The 20,932-nt window shown below is 48.3% G+C and overlaps 2 long non-coding RNA genes across 2 annotated transcripts in view; one reads left to right on the top strand and one right to left on the bottom strand.

Annotated features, from left to right (window-relative positions):
* The first annotated feature begins 1,582 nt into the window (after positions 1-1,582).
* LOC135978653 (uncharacterized) lies at positions 1,583-19,014 on the top strand. The gene is made up of 9 exons (XR_010596037.1): positions 1,583-1,926; positions 2,334-3,961; positions 4,383-6,232; positions 6,654-8,503; positions 8,925-10,333; positions 10,755-12,163; positions 12,585-13,993; positions 14,415-15,823; positions 16,244-19,014. It is a non-coding gene; the product is annotated as an uncharacterized LOC135978653 (long non-coding RNA).
* The window catches only part of LOC135978654 (uncharacterized), a 9,993-nt gene continuing 6,666 nt past the window's right edge, over positions 17,606-20,932 (bottom strand). Inside the window, exon 3 of the long non-coding RNA XR_010596038.1 lies at positions 17,606-17,738. This is a non-coding gene — a long non-coding RNA (uncharacterized LOC135978654). The remainder of the gene's footprint in view (positions 17,739-20,932) is intronic.

The following is a 20,932-nucleotide window of genomic DNA, read 5'->3' as shown; positions in this document are numbered from 1 at the left end:
TTACACTGTATGGGGATCTCAAGCCTTTTAATCCCTTGAATAGTATGACCCCCCTGTAAATAAGCAGGATCCAGGTCTTATGCCTTTTCCCTTTTTTTTTGGAGGGGAGGAAGATTGGTCAAGTTTAACACTGTGGGTCAAGTGACCTACTGCAGTGAGCTCTCTTTCTGTTCTGGGAAGTCCCCCTTTCTTTTGTATGTATGTGTATGTGAGTGCATGTGATACAAATGGGTGTGAACATCTGCATTTATTTATTTATTTTGAGTTCTTTCAGTTAAATCACTGCAGTGCTTTTTCTTTACTCTCCTCAGAATTGGAAAAAGAGCTGAATGTGTATTAATATATTTATCCTCCTCCTCCACACAAAAGGGAACAGTAAAAGCTCAGATATCATCTTTTAGTGCATAGGAGAATCTCTCTCCACTTCTGCTTTCTTTAGGTTGAATTCCTATTAGTGGGTTGATGGCAATGAATGGCCTTTAATGAGCGTGATTTAGGTCAAAGGAAGTAAAGCATGTGCTAGAACCTGGACAACATGACCACTCTGTATCAAGGATTTTGGTACCTGCCCTTCATTCTTTTGACAGCATGCCACATCAGCAGGTTGCTGGAAGGCCTCATTTTGTAATTAGGGGAGAGACTGAGTCTCTCTCTCTTCTGGGGGGTATCGATCTCTGTGGAAACCTACGAAGACTGACCGCCCTGTAAGCTGGGTCCCGGTATGTGCCATTGTGTCCTTCTGACATTCTGCTGGGTTATCTGGCTAGTGTGAGTGACTGCCCTGTAATCAGAATGCCAGTCACCTCCCTCTGTCTTTGGAGGGGCATTGAGCTCTTTGTTAAACTGAGCAATGTGACCGCCCTGTATCTGGGGTCCGGGTCTCTGCCCTCTTGCTCATTTGGCTTTACGCCGTGCTCTGCCCCATTAGTCAGCGTGACAACCCTGTAATTAGGGTCTATGTCACAAGCCTCTCTAGGATGGGACATATTGAGCTCTTTGGTACTTTGACAGCTTGACCTTCCTGTAAATCAGGTTATGGTCTCCCCTATTTGGCTAATGCCAGTGACCACCCTGTAATCAGGGAACAGGTTGCATCTCGCTTTTGAAATCTGGGGGATTAGAATCTAGACCATAACATGGGCAGCTTGACCTCCCTGTAACTAGGGTTTGCGTCTCCGAGGCCCTTTGGGTCTCCGTTAACAGGTTGGTGAATGTGACTGCCCTGTAATCAGGGTGCAAGTCACCTCCCCCTGTCTTTGGAGGGGCATTGAGCTCTTTGTTCAACTGAGCAATGTGACCGCCCTGTAACTGGGGTCTGGGTCTCTGCCCTCTTGCTCTTCTGGCTTTACGCCGTGCTCTGCCCCATTAGTCAGCGTGACATCCCTGTAATTAGGGTCCATGTCACAAGCCTCTCTAGGATGGGACATATCCAGCTCTTTGGTACTTTGACAGCTTGACCTTCCTGTAATTCAGGTTATGGTCTCTCCTCTTTGGCTAATGCCAGCGACCACCCTGTAATCAGGGTACAGGTTGGACGTTGCTTTTGAAATCTGGGTAATTAGAATCATTTCCGTTACGTGGGCAGCTTGACCTCCCTGTAACTAGGGTGTGCGTCTCCGAGGCCCTCTGGGTCTCTTGGCCTCGTGCTGTCTTCACAGCCTGCTGCCAACGACCGCCCTGTAATCAGGGATCTGGTCTTTGCCCTCTAGTCTCTTGGCACTTGGCCAAATGCAGCCACTGCCCTGAATGAGCACCCTGTAAACAGGGTACAGGTCTCATCTGCTACTATTTATGGCACGCCCATGACACTGTGTCCAGAGTTCCGGCCCTTCAAACAGCGCTTCCAACTTGCCTGGAATTCTGCAGCCAAGTCTCCTGCTTTCTACTCACTTTTTGGACTCTTGCAGATCTGACATGCTACTGGTGGTAAGATCTGGGGCTGTTTTGGACTAAGTCATTCCAGGCAGTATACCTTGTCACATTGATTTAGGAATACTTGTCAATTAATTCCTTACCCCCCTTCATCATTTTATTCCTCCTGATTTTGTATGGAGGCTGCCTGGTGAAATAATTGTCAAGGGGAAATCTGGAGATTGTGGCTTTGGAGGGGAATGGGCCCAGTAGTTTTCTCACCCAGTGCAGCTTGGGAGGAGCGGGAAATGCTTCTGGAAATGTCTGAGGACCACAAAGAACTGTCTTGGACCTAAATATCCAGACTGTCTGCAGATGCGGAAAGGAACAGTATTTCAGTAGATTACACTGAGTTTGCGTGCGGGACATGGCATTGTCGGTTCTCACTTACACACGCCTTGTGCTCTCTCTCTCTGTTTCAGACCTCATGAAGCAAAAGTGGAGAAGAAGGAAGTGTCAGGAATGCCACACACAGAGGAGAAAAGAAGATGGAGGAAAAGGAAAGGAACTCTGGGCACAGTAACCAACCTCAAATCAGGCCTCAGGTCATGTAATTAGACTGTAGGGGAATCTCGAGCCATTTGGCTTTACGCCGTGCTCTGCCCCATTAGTCAGCGTGACATCCCTGTAATTAGGGTCCATATCACAAGCCTCTCTAGGATGGGACATATCGAGCTCTTTGGTACTTTGACAGCTTGACCTTCCTGTAATTCAGGTGATGGTCTCTCCTCTTTGGCTAATGCCAGCGACCACCCTGTAATCAGGGTACAGGTTGCATCTCGCTTTTGAAATCTGGGGGATTAGAATCATGACCATAACATGGGCAGCTTGACCTCCCTGTAACTAGGGTTTGCGTCTCAGAGGCCCTTTGGGTCTCCGTTAACAGGTTGGTGAATGTGACTGCCCTGTAATCAGGGTGCAAGTCACCTCCCCCTGTCTTTGGAGGGGCATTGAGCTCTTTGTTCAACTGAGCAATGTGACCGCCCTGTAACTGGGGTCCGGGTCTCTGCCCTCTTGCTCATCTGGCTTTACGCCGTGCTCTGCCCCATTAGTCAGCGTGACATCCCTGTAATTAGGGTCCATGTCACAAGCCTCTCTAGGATGGGACATATCGAGCTCTTTGGTACTTTGGCAGCTTGATCTTTCTGTAATTCAGGTTCCGGTCTCTCCTCTTTGGCTAATGCCAGCGACCTCCCTGTAATCAGGGTACAGGTTGCATCTCGCTTTTGAAATCTGGGGGATTAGAATCTGGACCATAACATGGGCACCTTGACCTCCCTGTAACTAGGGTTTGCGTCTCCGAGGCCCTTTGGGTCTCCGTTAACAGGTTGGTGAATGTGACTGCCCTGTAATCAGGGTGCAAGTCACCTCCCCCTGTCTTTGGAGGGGCATTGAGCTCTTTGTTAAACTGAGCAATGTGACCGCCCTGTAACTGGGGTCTGGGTCTCTGCCCTCTTGCTGATTTGGCTTTACGCCGTGCTCTGCCCCATTAGTCAGCGTGACATCCCTGTAATTAGGGTCCATGTCACAAGCCTCTCTAGGATGGGACATATCGAGCTCTTTGGTACTTTGACAGCTTGACCTTCCTGTAATTCAGGTTATGGTCTCCCCTATTTGGCTAATGCCAGCGACCACCCTGTAATCAGGGTACAGGTTGCATCTCGCTTTTGAAATCTGGGGGATTAGAATCATGTCCATAACATGGGCAGCTTGACCTCCCTGTAACTAGGGTGTGCGTCTCCGAGGCCCTCTGGGTCTCTTGGCCTCGTGCTGTCTTCACAGCCTGCTGCCAACGACCGCCCTGTAATCAGGGATCTGGTCTTTGCCCTCTAGTCTCTTGGCATTTGGCCAAATGCAGCCACTGCCCTGAATGAGCACCCTGTAAACAGGGTACAGGTCTCATCTGCTACTATTTATGGCACGCCCATGACACTGTGTCCAGAGTTCCGGCCCTTCAAACAGCGCTTCCAACTTGCCTGGAATTCTGCAGCCAAGTCTTCTGCTTTCTACTCACTTTTTGGACTCTTGGAGATCTGACATGCTACTGGTGGTAAGATCCGAAAGGGAGTGTCTGGGGCTGTTTTGGACTAAGTCATTCCAGGCAGTATACCTTGTCACATTGATTTAGGAATACTTGTCAATTAATTCCTTACCCCCCTTCATCATTTTATTCCTCCTGATTTTGTATGGAGGTTGCCTGGTGAAATAATTGTCAAGGGGAAATCTGGAGATTGTGGCTTTAGAGGGGAATGGGCCCAGTAGTTTTCTCACCCAGTGCAGCTTGGGAGGAGCGGGAAATGCTTCTGGAAATGTCTGAGGACCACAAAGAACTGTCTTGGACCTAAATATCCAGACTGTCTGCAGATGTGAAAAGGAACAGTGTATCAGTAGATTACACTGAGTTTGCGTGCAGGACATGGCATTGTCGGTTCTCACTTACACACGCCTTGTGCTCTCTCTCTCTGTTTCAGACATCATGAAGCAAAAGTGGAGAAGAAGGAAGTGTCAGGAATGCCACACACAGAGGAGAAAAGAAGATGGAGGAAAAGGAAAGGAACTCTGGGCACAGTAACCAACTTCAAATCAGGCCTCAGGTCATGTAATTAGACTGTAGGGGAATCTCGAGCCTCTTAATACCTTGAGCAGCGTGACCGCCCTGTAAGCTGGGTCCCGGTCTGTGCTATTGTGTCGTTTTGACATTCTGCTCCGTTATCTGGCTATTGAGGGTGACTGCCCTGTAATCAGGGTGCAAGTCACCTCCCACTGTCTTTGGAGGGGCATTGAGCTCTTTGTTCAACTGAGCAATGTGACCGCCCTGTAACTGGGGTCTGGGTCTCTGCCCTCTTGCTCATTTCGCTTTACGCCGTGCTCTGCCCCATTAGTCAGCGTGACATCCCTGTAATTAGGGTCCATGTCACAAGCCTCTCTAGGATGGGACATATCGAGCTCTTTGGTACTTTGACAGCTTGACCTTCCTGTAAATCAGGTTATGGTCTCCCCTATTTGGCTAATGCCAGCGACCACCCTGTAATCAGGGTACAGGTTGCATCTCGCTTTTGAAATCTGGGGGATTAGAATCTAGACCATAACATGGGCAGCTTGACCTCCCTGTAACTAGGGTTTGCGTCTCCGAGGCCCTTTGGGTCTCCGTTAACAGGTTGGTGAATGTGACTGCCCTGTAATCAGGGTGCAAGTCACCTCCCCCTGTCTTTGGAGGGGCATTGAGCTCTTTGTTCAACTGAGCAATGTGACCGCCCTGTAACTGGGGTCTGGGTCTCTGCCCTCTTGCTCATTTGGCTTTACGCCGTGCTCTGCCCCATTAGTCAGCGTGACATCCCTGTAATTAGGGTCCATGTCACAAGCCTCTCTAGGATGGGACATATCGAGCTCTTTGGTACTTTGACAGCTTGACCTTCCTGTAATTCAGGTTATGGTCTCTCCTCTTTGGCTAATGCCAGCGACCTCCCTGTAATCAGGGTACAGGTTGCATCTCGCTTTTGAAATCTGGGGGATTAGAATCATGACCATAACATGGGCAGCTTGACCTCCCTGTAACTAGGGTTTGTGTCTCCGAGGCCCTTTGGGTCTCCGTTAACAGGTTGGTGAATGTGACTGCCCTGTAATCAGGGTGCAAGTCACCTCCCCCTGTCTTTGGAGGGGCATTGAGCTCTTTGTTCAACTGAGCAATGTGACCGCCCTGTAACTGGGGTCTGGGTCTCTGCCCTCTTGCTCATTTGGCTTTACGCCGTGCTCTGCCCCATTAGTCAGCGTGACATCCCTGTAATTAGGGTCCATGTCACAAGCCTCTCTAGGATGGGACATATCGAGCTCTTTGGTACTTTGACAGCTTGACCTTCCTGTAATTCAGGTTATGGTCTCCCCTATTTGGCTAATGCCAGCGACCACCCTGTAATCAGGGTACAGGTTGCATCTCGCTTTTGAAATCTGGGGGATTAGAATCATGTCCATAACATGGGCAGCTTGACCTCCCTGTAACTAGGGTGTGCGTCTCCGAGGCCCTCTGGGTCTCTTGGCCTCGTGCTGTCTTCACAGCCTGCTGCCAACGACCGCCCTGTAATCAGGGATCTGGTCTTTGCCCTCTAGTCTCTTGGCATTTGGCCAAATGCAGCCACTGCTCTGAATGAGCACCCTGTAAACAGGGTACAGGTCTCATCTGCTACTATTTATGGCACGCCCATGACACTGTGTCCAGAGTTCCGGCCCTTCAAACAGCGCTTCCAACTTGCCTGGAATTCTGCAGCCAAGTCTCCTGCTTTCTACTCACTTTTTGGACTCTTGGAGATCTGACATGCTACTGGTGGTAAGATCCGAAAGGGAGTGTCTGGGGCTGTTTTGGACTAAGTCATTCCAGGCAGTATACCTTGTCACATTGATTTAGGAATACTTGTCAATTAATTCCTTACCCCCCTTCATCATTTTATTCCTCCTGATTTTGTATGGAGGTTGCCTGGTGAAATAATTGTCAAGGGGAAATCTGGAGATTGTGGCTTTAGAGGGGAATGGGCCCAGTAGTTTTCTCACCCAGTGCAGCTTGGGAGGAGCGGGAAATGCTTCTGGAAATGTCTGAGGACCACAAAGAACTGTCTTGGACCTAAATATCCAGACTGTCTGCAGATGCGAAAAGGAACAGTGTATCAGTAGATTACACTGAGTTTGCGTGCAGGACATGGCATTGTCGGTTCTCACTTACACACGCCTTGTGCTCTCTCTCTCTGTTTCAGACATCATGAAGCAAAAGTGGAGAAGAAGGAAGTGTCAGGAATGCCACACACAGAGGAGAAAAGAAGATGGAGGAAAAGGAAAGGAACTCTGGGCACAGTAACCAACCTCAAATCAGGCCTCAGGTCATGTAATTAGACTGTAGGGGAATCTCGAGCCTCTTAATACCTTGAGCAGCGTGACCGCCCTGTAAGCTGGGTCCCGGTCTGTGCTATTGTGTCGTTTTGACATTCTGCTCCGTTATCTGGCTATTGAGGGTGACTGCCCTGTAATCAGGGTGCAAGTCACCTCCCCCTGTCTTTGGAGGGGCATTGAGCTCTTTGTTCAACTGAGCAATGTGACCGCCCTGTAACTGGGGTCTGAGTCTCTGCCCTCTTGCTCATTTGGCTTTACGCCGTGCTCTGCCCCATTAGTCAGCGTGACAACCCTGTAATTAGGGTCTATGTCACAAGCCTCTCTAGGATGGGACATATCGAGCTCTTTGGTACTTTGACAGCTTGACCTTCCTGTAAATCAGGTTATGGTCTCCCCTATTTGGCTAATGCCAGCGACCACCCTGTAATCAGGGTACAGGTTGCATCTCGCTTTTGAAATCTGGGGGATTAGAATCTAGACCATAACATGGGCAGCTTGACCTCCCTGTAACTAGGGTTTGCGTCTCCGAGGCCCTTTGGGTCTCCGTTAACAGGTTGGTGAATGTGACTGCCCTGTAATCAGGGTGCAAGTCACCTCCCCCTGTCTTTGGAGGGGCATTGAGCTCTTTGTTCAACTGAGCAATGTGACCGCCCTGTAACTGGGGTCTGGGTCTCTGCCCTCTTGCTCATTTCGCTTTACGCCGTGCTCTGCCCCATTAGTCAGCGTGACATCCCTGTAATTAGGGTCCATATCACAAGCCTCTCTAGGATGGGACATATCGAGCTCTTTGGTACTTTGACAGCTTGACCTTCCTGTAATTCAGGTTATGGTCTCTCCTCTTTGGCTAATGCCAGCGACCACCCTGTAATCAGGGTACAGGTTGCATCTCGCTTTTGAAATCTGGGGGATTAGAATCATGACCATAACATGGGCAGCTTGACCTCCCTGTAACTAGGGTTTGCGTCTCCGAGGCCCTTTGGGTCTCCGTTAACAGGTTGGTGAATGTGACTGCCCTGTAATCAGGGTGCAAGTCACCTCCCCCTGTCTTTGGAGGGGCATTGAGCTCTTTGTTCAACTGAGCAATGTGACCGCCCTGTAACTGGGGTCTGGGTCTCTGCCCTCTTGCTCATTTGGCTTTACGCCGTGCTCTGCCCCATTAGTCAGCGTGACATCCCTGTAATTAGGGTCCATGTCACAAGCCTCTCTAGGATGGGACATATCGAGCTCTTTGGTACTTTGACAGCTTGACCTTCCTGTAATTCAGGTTATGGTCTCCCCTATTTGGCTAATGCCAGCGACCACCTTGTAATCGGGGTACAGGTTGCATCTCGCTTTTGAAATCTGGGGGATTAGAATCATGACCATAACATGGGCAGCTTGACCTCCCTGTAACTAGGGTTTGCGTCTCCGAGGCCCTCTGGGTCTCTTGGCCTCATGCTGTCTTCACAGCCTGCTGCCAACGACCGCCCTGTAATCAGGGATCTGGTCTTTGCCCTCTAGTCTCTTGGCATTTGGCCAAATGCAGCCACTGCCCTGAATGAGCACCCTGTAAACAGGGTACAGGTCTCATCTGCTACTATTTATGGCACGCCCATGACACTGTGTCCAGAGTTCCGGCCCTTCAAACAGCGCTTCCAACTTGCCTGGAATTCTGCAGCCAAGTCTTCTGCTTTCTACTCACTTTTTGGACTCTTGGAGATCTGACATGCTACTGGTGGTAAGATCCGAAAGGGAGTGTCTGGGGCTGTTTTGGACTAAGTCATTCCAGGCAGTATACCTTGTCACATTGATTTAGGAATACTTGTCAATTAATTCCTTACCCCCCTTCATCATTTTATTCCTCCTGATTTTGTATGGAGGTTGCCTGGTGAAATAATTGTCAAGGGGAAATCTGGAGATTGTGGCTTTAGAGGGGAATGGGCCCAGTAGTTTTCTCACCCAGTGCAGCTTGGGAGGAGCGGGAAATGCTTCTGGAAATGTCTGAGGACCACAAAGAACTGTCTTGGACCTAAATATCCAGACTGTCTGCAGATGCGAAAAGGAACAGTGTATCAGTAGATTACACTGAGTTTGCGTGCAGGACATGGCATTGTCGGTTCTCACTTACACACGCCTTGTGCTCTCTCTCTCTGTTTCAGACCTCATGAAGCAAAAGTGGAGAAGAAGGAAGTGTCAGGAATGCCACACACAGAGGAGAAAAGAAGATGGAGGAAAAGGAAAGGAACTCTGGGCACAGTAACCAACCTCAAATCAGGCCTCAGGTCATGTAATTAGACTGTAGGGGAATCTCGAGCCTCTTAATACCTTGAGCAGCGTGACCGCCCTGTAAGCTGGGTCCCGGTCTGTGCTATTGTGTCGTTTTGACATTCTGCTCCGTTATCTGGCTATTGAGGGTGACTGCCCTGTAATCAGGGTGCAAGTCACCTCCCTCTGTCTTTGGAGGGGCATTGAGCTCTTTGTTAAACTGAGCAATGTGACCGCCCTGTATCTGGGGTCCGGGTCTCTGCCATCTTGCTCATTTGGCTTTACGCCGTGCTCTGCCCCATTAGTCAGCGTGACAACCCTGTAATTAGGGTCTATGTCACAAGCCTCTCTAGGATGGGACATATCAAGCTCTTTGGTACTTTGACAGCTTGACCTTCCTGTAAATCAGGTTATGGTCTCCCCTATTTGGCTAATGCCAGCGACCACCCTGTAATCAGGGTACAGGTTGCATCTCGCTTTTGAAATCTGGGGGATTAGAATCTAGACCATAACATGGGCAGCTTGACCTCCCTGTAACTAGGGTTTGCGTCTCCGAGGCCCTTTGGGTCTCCGTTAACAGGTTGGTGAATGTGACTGCCCTGTAATCAGGGTGCAAGTCACCTCCCCCTGTCTTTGGAGGGGCATTGAGCTCTTTGTTCAACTGAGCAATGTGACCGCCCTGTAACTGGGGTCTGGGTCTCTGCCCTCTTGCTCATTTGGCTTTACGCCGTGCTCTGCCCCATTAGTCAGCGTGACAAACCTGTAATTAGGGTCCATGTCACAAGCCTCTCTAGGATGGGACATATCGAGCTCTTTGGTACTTTGACAGCTTGACCTTCCTGTAATTCAGGTTATGGTCTCCCCTATTTGGCTAATGCCAGCGACCACCCTGTAATCAGGGTACAGGTTGCATCTCGCTTTTGAAATCTGGGGGATTAGAATCATGTCCATAACATGGGCAGCTTGACCTCCCTGTAACTAGGGTGTGCGTCTCCGAGGCCCTCTGGGTCTCTTGGCCTCGTGCTGTCTTCACAGCCTGCTGCCAACGACCGCCCTGTAATCAGGGATCTGGTCTTTGCCCTCTAGTCTCTTGGCATTTGGCCAAATGCAGCCACTGCCCTGAATGAGCACCCTGTAAACAGGGTACAGGTCTCATCTGCTACTATTTATGGCACCCCCATGACACTGTGTCCAGAGTTCCGGCTCTTCAAACAGCGCTTCCAACTTGCCTGGAATTCTGCAACCAAGTCTCCTGCTTTCTACTCACTTTTTGGACTCTTGGAGATCTGACATGCTACTGGTGGTAAGATCCGAAAGGGAGTGTCTGGGGCTGTTTTGGACTAAGTCATTCCAGGCAGTATACCTTGTCACATTGATTTAGGAATACTTGTCAACTAATTCCTTACCCTCCTTCATCATTTTATTCCTCCTGATTTTGTATGGAGGCTGCCTGGTGAAATAATTGTCAAGGGGAAATCTGGAGATTGTGGCTTTAGAGGGGAATGGGCCCAGTAGTTTTCTCACCCAGTGCAGCTTGGGAGGAGCGGGAAATGCTTCTGGAAATGTCTGAGGACCACAAAGAACTGTCTTGGACCTAAATATCCAGACTGTCTGCAGATGCGAAAAGGAACAGTGTATCAGTAGATTACACTGAGTTTGCGTGCAGGACATGGCATTGTCGGTTCTCACTTACACACGCCTTGTGCTCTCTCTCTCTGTTTCAGACCTCATGAAGCAAAAGTGGAGAAGAAGGAAGTGTCAGGAATGCCACACACAGAGGAGAAAAGAAGATGGAGGAAAAGGAAAGGAACTCTGGGCACAGTAACCAACCTCAAATCAGGCCTCAGGTCATGTAATTAGACTGTAGGGGAATCTCGAGCCTCTTAATACCTTGAGCAGCGTGACCGCCCTGTAAGCTGGGTCCCGGTCTGTGCTATTGTGTCGTTTTGACATTCTGCTCCGTTATCTGGCTATTGAGGGTGACTGCCCTGTAATCAGGGTGCAAGTCACCTCCCTCTGTCTTTGGAGGGGCATTGAGCTCTTTGTTAAACTGAGCAATGTGACCGCCCTGTATCTGGGGTCCGGGTCTCTGCCATCTTGCTCATTTGGCTTTACGCCGTGCTCTGCCCCATTAGTCAGCGTGACAACCCTGTAATTAGGGTCTATGTCACAAGCCTCTCTAGGATGGGACATATCGAGCTCTTTGGTACTTTGACAGCTTGACCTTCCTGTAAATCAGGTTATGGTCTCCCCTATTTGGCTAATGCCAGCGACCACCCTGTAATCAGGGTACAGGTTGCATCTCGCTTTTGAAATCTGGGGGATTAGAATCTAGACCATAACATGGGCAGCTTGACCTCCCTGTAACTAGGGTTTGCGTCTCCGAGGCCCTTTGGGTCTCCGTTAACAGGTTGGTGAATGTGACTGCCCTGTAATCAGGGTGCAAGTCACCTCCCCCTGTCTTTGGAGGGGCATTGAGCTCTTTGTTAAACTGAGCAATGTGACCGCCCTGTATCTGGGGTCCGGGTCTCTGCCATCTTGCTCATTTGGCTTTACGCCGTGCTCTGCCCCATTAGTCAGCGTGACAACCCTGTAATTAGGGTCTATGTCACAAGCCTCTCTAGGATGGGACATATCGAGCTCTTTGGTACTTTGACAGCTTGACCTTCCTGTAAATCAGGTTATGGTCTCCCCTATTTGGCTAATGCCAGCGACCACCCTGTAATCAGGGTACAGGTTGCATCTCGCTTTTGAAATCTGGGGGATTAGAATCATGTCCATAACATGGGCAGCTTGACCTCCCTGTAACTAGGGTGTGCGTCTCCGAGGCCCTCTGGGTCTCTTGGCCTCGTGCTGTCTTCACAGCCTGCTGCCAACGACCGCCCTGTAATCAGGGATCTGGTCTTTGCCCTCTAGTCTCTTGGCATTTGGCCAAATGCAGCCACTGCCCTGAATGAGCACCCTGTAAACAGGGTACAGGTCTCATCTGCTACTATTTATGGCATGCCCATGACACTGTGTCCAGAGTTCCGGCCCTTCAAACAGCGCTTCCAACTTGCCTGGAATTCTGCAGCCAAGTCTTCTGCTTTCTACTCACTTTTTGGACTCTTGGAGATCTGACATGCTACTGGTGGTAAGATCCGAAAGGGAGTGTCTGGGGCTGTTTTGGACTAAGTCATTCCAGGCAGTATACCTTGTCACATTGATTTAGGAATACTTGTCAATTAATTCCTTACCCCCCTTCATCATTTTATTCCTCCTGATTTTGTATGGAGGTTGCCTGGTGAAATAATTGTCAAGGGGAAATCTGGAGATTGTGGCTTTAGAGGGGAATGGGCCCAGTAGTTTTCTCACCCAGTGCAGCTTGGGAGGAGCGGGAAATGCTTCTGGAAATGTCTGAGGACCACAAAGAACTGTCTTGGACCTAAATATCCAGACTGTCTGCAGATGCGAAAAGGAACAGTGTATCAGTAGATTACACTGAGTTTGCGTGCAGGACATGGCATTGTCGGTTCTCACTTACACACGCCTTGTGCTCTCTCTCTCTGTTTCAGACATCATGAAGCAAAAGTGGAGAAGAAGGAAGTGTCAGGAATGCCACACACAGAGGAGAAAAGAAGATGGAGGAAAAGGAAAGGAACTCTGGGCACAGTAACCAACCTCAAATCAGGCCTCAGGTCATGTAATTAGACTGTAGGGGAATCTCGAGCCTCTTAATACCTTGAGCAGCGTGACCGCCCTGTAAGCTGGGTCCCGGTCTGTGCTATTGTGTCGTTTTGACATTCTGCTCCGTTATCTGGCTATTGAGGGTGACTGCCCTGTAATCAGGGTGCAAGTCACCTCCCTCTGTCTTTGGAGGGGCATTGAGCTCTTTGTTAAACTGAGCAATGTGACCGCCCTGTATCTGGGGTCCGGGTCTCTGCCATCTTGCTCATTTGGCTTTACGCCGTGCTCTGCCCCATTAGTCAGCGTGACAACCCTGTAATTAGGGTCTATGTCACAAGCCTCTCTAGGATGGGACATATCGAGCTCTTTGGTACTTTGACAGCTTGACCTTCCTGTAAATCAGGTTATGGTCTCCCCTATTTGGCTAATGCCAGCGACCACCCTGTAATCAGGGTACAGGTTGCATCTCGCTTTTGAAATCTGGGGGATTAGAATCTAGACCATAACATGGGCAGCTTGACCTCCCTGTAACTAGGGTTTGCGTCTCCGAGGCCCTTTGGGTCTCCGTTAACAGGTTGGTGAATGTGACTGCCCTGTAATCAGGGTGCAAGTCACCTCGCCCTGTCTTTGGAGGGGCATTGAGCTCTTTGTTCAACTGAGCAATGTGACCGCCCTGTAACTGGGGTCTGGGTCTCTGCCCTCTTGCTCATTTGGCTTTACGCCGTGCTCTGCCCCATTAGTCAGCGTGACAAACCTGTAATTAGGGTCCATGTCACAAGCCTCTCTAGGATGGGACATATCGAGCTCTTTGGTACTTTGACAGCTTGACCTTCCTGTAATTCAGGTTATGGTCTCCCCTATTTGGCTAATGCCAGCGACCACCCTGTAATCAGGGTACAGGTTGCCTCTCGCTTTTGAAATCTGGGGGATTAGAATCATGTCCATAACATGGGCAGCTTGACCTCCCTGTAACTAGGGTGTGCGTCTCCGAGGCCCTCTGGGTCTCTTGGCCTCGTGCTGTCTTCACAGCCTGCTGCCAACGACCGCCCTGTAATCAGGGATCTGGTCTTTGCCCTCTAGTCTCTTGGCATTTGGCCAAATGCAGCCACTGCCCTGAATGAGCACCCTGTAAACAGGGTACAGGTCTCATCTGCTACTATTTATGGCATGCCCATGACACTGTGTCCAGAGTTCCGGCCCTTCAAACAGCGCTTCCAACTTGCCTGGAATTCTGCAGCCAAGTCTTCTGCTTTCTACTCACTTTTTGGACTCTTGGAGATCTGACATGCTACTGGTGGTAAGATCCGAAAGGGAGTGTCTGGGGCTGTTTTGGACTAAGTCATTCCAGGCAGTATACCTTGTCACATTGATTTAGGAATACTTGTCAATTAATTCCTTACCCCCCTTCATCATTTTATTCCTCCTGATTTTGTATGGAGGTTGCCTGGTGAAATAATTGTCAAGGGGAAATCTGGAGATTGTGGCTTTAGAGGGGAATGGGCCCAGTAGTTTTCTCACCCAGTGCAGCCTGGGAGGAGCGGGAAATGCTTCTGGAAATGTCTGAGGACCACAAAGAACTGTCTTGGACCTAAATATCCAGACTGTCTGCAGATGCGAAAAGGAACAGTGTATCAGTAGATTACACTGAGTTTGCGTGCAGGACATGGCATTGTCGGTTCTCACTTACACACGCCTTGTGCTCTCTCTCTCTGTTTCAGACCTCATGAAGCAAAAGTGGAGAAGAAGGAAGTGTCAGGAATGCCACACACAGAGGAGAAAAGAAGATGGAGGAAAAGGAAAGGAACTCTGGGCACAGTAACCAACCTCAAATCAGGCCTCAGGTCATGTAATTAGACTGTAGGGGAATCTCGAGCCTCTTAATACCTTGAGCAGCGTGACCGCCCTGTAAGCTGGGTCCCGGTCTGTGCTATTGTGTCGTTTTGACATTCTGCTCCGTTATCTGGCTATTGAGGGTGACTGCCCTGTAATCAGGGTGCAAGTCACCTCCCTCTGTCTTTGGAGGGGCATTGAGCTCTTTGTTAAACTGAGCAATGTGACCGCCCTGTATCTGGGGTCCGGGTCTCTGCCATCTTGCTCATTTGGCTTTACGCCGTGCTCTGCCCCATTAGTCAGCGTGACAACCCTGTAATTAGGGTCTATGTCACAAGCCTCTCTAGGATGGGACATATCGAGCTCTTTGGTACTTTGACAGCTTGACCTTCCTGTAAATCAGGTTATGGTCTCCCCTATTTGGCTAATGCCAGCGACCACCCTGTAATCAGGGTACAGGTTGCATCTCGCTTTTGAAATCTGGGGGATTAGAATCTAGACCATAACATGGGCAGCTTGACCTCCCTGTAACTAGGGTTTGCGTCTCCGAGGCCCTTTGGGTCTCCGTTAACAGGTTGGTGAATGTGACTGCCCTGTAATCAGGGTGCAAGTCACCTCCCCGTGTCTTTGGAGGGGCATTGAGCTCTTTGTTAAACTGAGGAATGTGACCGCCCTGTAACTGGGGTCTGGGTCTCTGCCCTCTTGCTCATTTGGCTTTACGCCGTGCTCTGCCCCATTAGTCAGCGTGACAAACCTGTAATTAGGGTCCATGTCACAAGCCTCTCTAGGATGGGACATATCGAGCTCTTTGGTACTTTGACAGCTTGACCTTCCTGTAATTCAGGTTATGGTCTCCCCTATTTGGCTAATGCCAGCGACCACCCTGTAATCAGGGTACAGGTTGCATCTCGCTTTTGAAATCTGGGGGATTAGAATCATGTCCATAACATGGGCAGCTTGACCTCCCTGTAACTAGGGTGTGCGTCTCCGAGGCCCTCTGGGTCTCTTGGCCTCGTGCTGTCTTCACAGCCTGCTGCCAACGACCGCCCTGTAATCAGGGATCTGGTCTTTGCCCTCTAGTCTCTTGGCACTTGGCCAAATGCAGCCACTGCCCTGAATGAGCGCCCTGTAAACAGGGTACAGGTCTCATCTGCTACTATTTATGGCACCCCCATGACACTGTGTCCAGAGTTCCGGCTCTTCAAACAGCGCTTCCAACTTGCCTGGAATTCTGCAACCAAGTCTCCTGCTTTCTACTCACTTTTTGGACTCTTGGAGATCTGACATGCTACTGGTGGTAAGATCCGAAAGGGAGTGTCTGGGGCTGTTTTGGACTAAGTCATTCCAGGCAGTATACCTTGTCACATTGATTTAGGAATACTTGTCAACTAATTCCTTACCTCCTTCATCATTTTATTCCTCCTGATTTTGTATGGAGGCTGCCTGGTGAAATAATTGTCAAGGGGAAATCTGGAGATTGTGGCTTTAGAGGGGAATGGGCCCAGTAGTTTTCTCACCCAGTGCAGCTTGGGAGGAGCAGGAAATGCTTGTGGAAGTGTCTGAGGACCACAAAGAACTGTCTTGGACCTAAATATCCAGACTGTCTGCAGATGCGGAAAGGAACAGTGTATCAGTAGATTACACTGAGTTTGCGTGCGGGACATGGCATTGTCGGTTCTCACTTACACACGCCTTGTGCTCTCTCTCTCTGTTTCAGACCTCATGAAGCAAAAGTGGAGAAGAAGGAAGTGTCAGGAATGCCACACACAGAGGAGAAAAGAAGATGGAGGAAAAGGAAAGGAACTCTGGGCACAGTAACCAACCTCAAATCAGGCCTCAGGTCATGTAATTAGACTGTAGGGGAATCTCGAGCCTCTTAATACCTTGAGCAGCGTGACCGCCCTGTAAGCTGGGTCCCGGTCTGTGCTATTGTGTCGTTTTGACATTCTGCTCCGTTATCTGGCTATTGAGGGTGACTGCCCTGTAATCAGGGTGCAAGTCACCTCCCCCTGTCTTTGGAGGGGCATTGAGCTCTTTGTTAAACTGAGCAATGTGACCGCCCTGTATCTGGGGTCCGGGTCTCTGCCCTCTTGCTCATTTGGCTTTACGCCGTGCTCTGCCCCATTAGTCAGCGTGACAACCCTGTAATTAGGGTCTATGTCACAAGCCTCTCTAGGATGGGACATATTGAGCTCTTTGGTACTTTGACAGCTTGATCTTTCTGTAATTCAGGTTCCGGTCTCCCCTATTTGGCTAATGCCAGCGACCACACTGTAATCAGGGTACAGGTTGCATCTCGCTTTTGAAATCTGGGGGATTAGAATCATGACCATAACATGGGCAGCTTGACCTCCCTGTAACTAGGGTTTGCGTCTCCGAGGCCCTTTGGGTCTCCGTTAACAGGTTGGTGAATGTGACTGCCCTGTAATCAGGGAGCAAGTCACCTCCCCGTGTCTTTGGAGGGGCATTGAGCTCTTTGTTCAACTGAGCAATGTGACCGCCCTGTAACTGGGGTCTGGGTCTCTGCCCTCTTGCTCATTTGGCTTTACGCCGTGCTCTGCCCCATTAGTCAGCGTGACAAACCTGTAATTAGGGTCCATGTCACAAGCCTCTCTAGGATGGGACATATCAAGCTCTTTGGTACTTTGACAGCTTGACCTTCCTGTAATTCAGGTTATGGTCTCCCCTATTTGGCTAATGCCAGCGACCACCCTGTAATCAGGGTACAGGTTGCATCTCGCTTTTGAAATCTGGGGGATTAGAATCATGTCCATAACATGGGCAGCTTGACCTCCCTGTAACTAGGGTGTGCGTCTCCGAGGCCCTCTGGGTCTCTTGGCCTCGTGCTGTCTTCACAGCCTGCTGCCAACGACCGCCCTGTAATCAGGGATCTGGTCTTTGCCCTCTAGTCTCTTGGCACTTGGCCAAATGCAGCCACTGCCCTGAATGAGCGCCCTGTAAACAGGGTACAGGTCTCATCTGCTACTATTTATGGCACCCCCATGACACTGTGTCCAGAGTTCCGGCTCTTCAAACAGCGCTTCCAACTTGCCTGGAATTCTGCAACCAAGTCTCCTGCTTTCTACTCACTTTTTGGACTCTTGGAGATCTGACATGCTACTGGTGGTAAGATCCGAAAGGGAGTGTCCGGGGCGGTTTTGGACCGTTGTCGAAAGCGGTTCTCATTTACACACGCCTTTTGCTCCCTCTCTCTGATTCAGGCATCATGAAGCAGAAGTGGAAAAGAAGGAAGTGTCAGTACCATGGCATAACTGTGAATCTGAAATGCATGGACCTTAAACACTCAAGTTGTATAGAATTATAACTTCCTATTATTAAGAAATCATCATTTCCTACTGGAAGTGCAAAGATGTGACTTAAGGGAAGGTATACATTTGAATCCTCCACTCCCCTCCAATTCTCCCCCCAAAACTCTTCCAATAAAGTTAAGGTTCAGAAAATTAACATTTACTCCAGGTAACGCCTAACTTGTGTATTTCTCACACATTTCTAAAAGGAAGCAAACACAACTAAATGTTTTGGCAACTGGCAGTTACTCTCCGCACTTCACAACTTTCAAACACCTGCTCTACTTAAACGGTCACACCAACCAAAGTGTACCACACATTCAAAATTAACTTTGCACCTATTGTGTCAGAAGTGAGAGTGTTTTTAGTAGTTGTGTCCATTGGTGGAAGTGGCAGTAGTGGTGTTTTAGTAGTCCTTTACGCTTATTGAATTCAAAGGATGATGATGTGGATGTTTTAGGTAGGTATTTTTCTGTTAAGTCTTGGTATTTGGGTAGAGGTGCAGTATTTTGTGATTATGACTGTTTTTCTGGTATTGGTTTAGTGTGAATTGTTGGCAATTCTAGATGTTTTTGTATCCGTACATTAGTAGATGTATTTAGAGGGCAAAGCTGAGGTTGCCTGTTTGGTGCAATTTAATTGGTGTGAAAGTTAATTTCGGGTAGGTGTTTGAAAGCACTGAGGTTTGAATTTTTAGCTCAACAAGGATGCAGGACCCACCTGGCTACCTCAGTTCTTACTGTCATTCCTAATTCCAAAATCTTGGATGAAGATGACCAGGCAGAATAAAGATATCTCCAGAGACTTTCAAGAGGGTAGCATTTCTGCAGCTTTAGGGGATCCCTTAAACCTTATTGAGCTTTTCAAAGTGTAATAATTGTGGGAAACTTCTACTTCTGCCAATTCCGTGTTGAACAATGACCTGTATTAAAGGACTTACACTGGGTAGTTAATTCTGTTCTGTATTAAGATGATTTTGCTAAAATCGCCGCTTTCTGATGTGTGAAATGAATTATCTAGCTCTGATTATACCTATTTGATAAAAGTGTGATAACGACCCCATGTTAAATGCATGGATTGAACTTTGATTGTCATATCACATTGCTTTGCTGTAACTCCTTATTTATGAATGTATTTGTTACTATTTATGTAATTCAATTAATAAAATGTATACATTCAAGTATAGTCTCAGTTCTTTCTTTGGCTAAACAAAAAGGAATCTGATAAACTTGTGAAGAATTTTGGTATTGTTACGTTTAATTTAATTAACATCTTTTTACCCTTTAAATGCGGCCGTTGGAAGTAACTACCCTTTAGTGGTGCAAGTTTGATTTTTCTCTTGGATCACACGTTTTGGGCAGACTGCAGTGTGATCTTGAGGATGGAGATCGCACTGCCACTTAGGTGCATAAGGTTGCCCTCCTAAAGCTTCTAAGGTGCACAAGAATAGGCCTTTGTTTGGTTCCTTCACTGTTCCCAGGCTTATAGATTGCTTGAGATCTGCAGGCCCTAAAGCTCACTTCCTGAGCACAATATATGATTGTGGCTATGATAAGATTGGACTAAAACTAGCAAGGTCCCCTGGTTTCTGCACCTTTCCCATTCAGACATTTTTTAAAAAGTAGATTAATGTAATATTTTTATATTCAATTCAATCTCAAGTTTCTCAGAAATTGACTTTTACGGTGCACTAAATTTTCAATATGCTAATACATGTGAGATAGTGTGGTCTAGTGGTTTAGAGCACTGGCCAGGGATTCAGGCGACCTGGTTTCTATTCCTGCCTCTGCTGCTGGGTCACTTGGTGGTCACTTTGCCTCCCTGTGCCAGTGTCCCCCTCCATTTAAAAAAAAAAGTGGGGGAGGAGAGATGATTGTACTGACCTCATTTGTAAAGTGTTTTGAGATCTACAAGCACTAAACAGAATTTTTACTAAAAATGAGATTCTATAGGGGTGGGAAAGAACTAGAGATTAACTTTGGTAGGGTGCATGAAGATATAATTCACTATGGAGGCATTAATTTTGCTAATGCTGTGAAGAAAACTCTCTTGTGCATAATGAATTGAAACAGCCTCTCTCTCTTTGCATGTGTTAATTCATTTCTCCTATACCAGGTGCTTTTTGTTCCATTGAAATATGCATGGGGATGTGCTTTTTATTTATTACCCTTGCCCTATGATTTATTATTCAAAAGTGGGCAACTTGGAAAGCAAATACTCAATATTAGGTGATTGTTCGCCTGCTGTAGAAAAAGCCCGTGAAGAAGTGTGCAGCAGCTGCAGTTACACTAGGGGAACTCCATGACTTCAATAGATTCAATAGTCGTCTTTTCTCTGTTTACAGGTACTCTGACTTGCCCCTTTCCCCCTTCACTTAAACCCAATTCAGAGGCAGCTGATGAGTCGCAGGTGCAGTGGCTTCTTCCTTCTTAGAGGATGAATGGCACGCTATGAGAGACCTGAAACCCGATGGTATGATGATGAGGGCTTTAATTCAGCAAAGTACCATTCTAGCATACCTCAGCCAGAGTCATCATGCGTACCTGGAAAAAGAAAGGGCTTCCACAGCTAAACAAAAGATCTGTCAGGACTGACTATTCAATAGAATAGATTGCTGCTAGTTAACCTGGTGTAAAGTTGGCTAAACCTCTCAAAGACTGCGTTGGTGCAGGTTGCATTTCCACTGAATAATTACCATACCTTCTGCCTATTTAAAAATTATCTTCCCTGCTGTTTGATTTTTCTATGATGGTCTTATTGTTTAAAACTATTGTGTCGTGTTGCTCTCCATTGCTAATTAGCGGAGCTTGTTAGAAAAAAACAATTGCCAGAGTTTGCTCTTTTGTTGAAATTGAAACACACTGCAGGACTGTGTCAATTCTGACAGAATCCACCAGAAACCAAGCATGTTTCCAATGGAACTTTGCTGGCCAGGCAGAATTTCATCAGAAACTTGCTTGGCTTCCTGACAGCTCAGCTGCCGGGCTCCTTGATAGACCATGTGGCACGCTGCTGGGGAACCTGGGTTTCCAGGCTCCCAGCTCCTCAGCTGCCTGCCTGGTGGGCTGATGGGAAGCTGGGAGCCTGAAAGTTGCGGG

The sequence above is a fragment of the Chrysemys picta genome, unplaced genomic scaffold (genome assembly GCF_011386835.1).
Source record: "Chrysemys picta bellii isolate R12L10 unplaced genomic scaffold, ASM1138683v2 scaf359, whole genome shotgun sequence".
Taxonomy (NCBI): domain Eukaryota; kingdom Metazoa; phylum Chordata; order Testudines; family Emydidae; genus Chrysemys; species Chrysemys picta.
This window is presented reverse-complemented; position numbering and strand designations above follow the sequence as displayed.